Source organism: Macrobrachium rosenbergii, chromosome 28 (genome assembly GCF_040412425.1).
Source record: "Macrobrachium rosenbergii isolate ZJJX-2024 chromosome 28, ASM4041242v1, whole genome shotgun sequence".
Taxonomy (NCBI): Eukaryota; Metazoa; Arthropoda; class Malacostraca; order Decapoda; family Palaemonidae; genus Macrobrachium; species Macrobrachium rosenbergii.
This window is the reverse complement of record NC_089768.1, coordinates 24,661,145-24,662,500: the sequence shown is the minus strand read 5'-3', so window position 1 is coordinate 24,662,500 and position 1,356 is coordinate 24,661,145.

Here is a 1,356-nt window from a genome sequence, read left to right as displayed (position 1 = left end):
GACACTTAAATTCTTTGAGCTTCACATCAAATTCAGGAAAACTTTTGGGGTCCAGTGAAAAGTGAGGGGGTAGAAAGCATATTATGCGAACTTGGTTATTTGATGATTAGGTCCCACCCTCGTACATGAGTCATTGAAGCGAGTTGGATCGCTTGGCTGAAGTTTGATAAATGTCCTGAGGGCGGACTGAGGCAAACCTTGTGGTTGTATCTGATTTACTTCCACGATATGATGAGACCAAACATTAATGTAAGAAATTTTTGTATTGATTTAAGTACGTTTATCTATTTACTAGATTGCGCCAGATCTAAGCCACTTTTTTTTTTTTTTTTTTTTTTGACCCCAGCACATTGGTCACAGGGCACAACAAATTCACTATAGTGCCGGAAGAAAGCGGCTTTGTTAATAAAGGGTGATTGACAGAATCCCAGGGGTGGACAATTCGGCCTACCCGTAAACTTTAAACTAACAATTGTTTGAGAATTTACTTTTATTACTCGTTTAATAGAAAGACTCACTATTGGTTTTCTCCGTATTTTTTCTTTATTTATATTTCCAGACCTTACTTTGAGTGATATCGGAAACCAAATGCCGTAAGTGAAACTCAAAATCTTCCCAAAGAAAAAAAAAAATCTAGTGAAATGGGTCATGTATGGCATACTTCATATTCCCCATCTCTTATCAGGGCAAAGTTTGGCTAAAACTCAACCTCTTGCCAATTGCTTCACTGAAGCGGTAGCATGCAAATGCTCCTTTTCGTAGGTCACAAATACCCTTTTCTTAGTCCCTCCTAACTAAGAAAGATGCCCTGGTCAAATCATAAAACCGCTCCTTCGGTCGGTCTGTCAAACAAGACTCATGAGTACTAAGAGATATCGAAATGTTAAGTCAGGCATGATTATTATGATTATTATTGTTACTACATAATTATCATTACTATCTTTAAGATGCTAGACTTAATGCCTGCTATAATTCCTGACGTCACGTATCTTAATTCATTTAGTTTTGCACTCTCACTGGTGACCGCCAGTGCGCTGTCGACACGTTAGAGGAGATAAACTTAAGACAACAGAAATCTTTATATGTCCTTAGGAAACTTGATATACCAGCTACATGCATATATGAAAATAAAATTACAAGACGAATAGAAAAGACGCTATATGAATTAAATGCCATGGAAACATAATAATAATAATAATAATAATAATAATAATAATAATAATAATAATAATAATAATAATAACAGGGATATTACTACTCTTTGGGAGCGAGAACTGCAGGCATTAAGAAATTCATCTTTATCATCCAAAATAATAATAATAATAATAATAATAATAATAATAATAATAATAATAA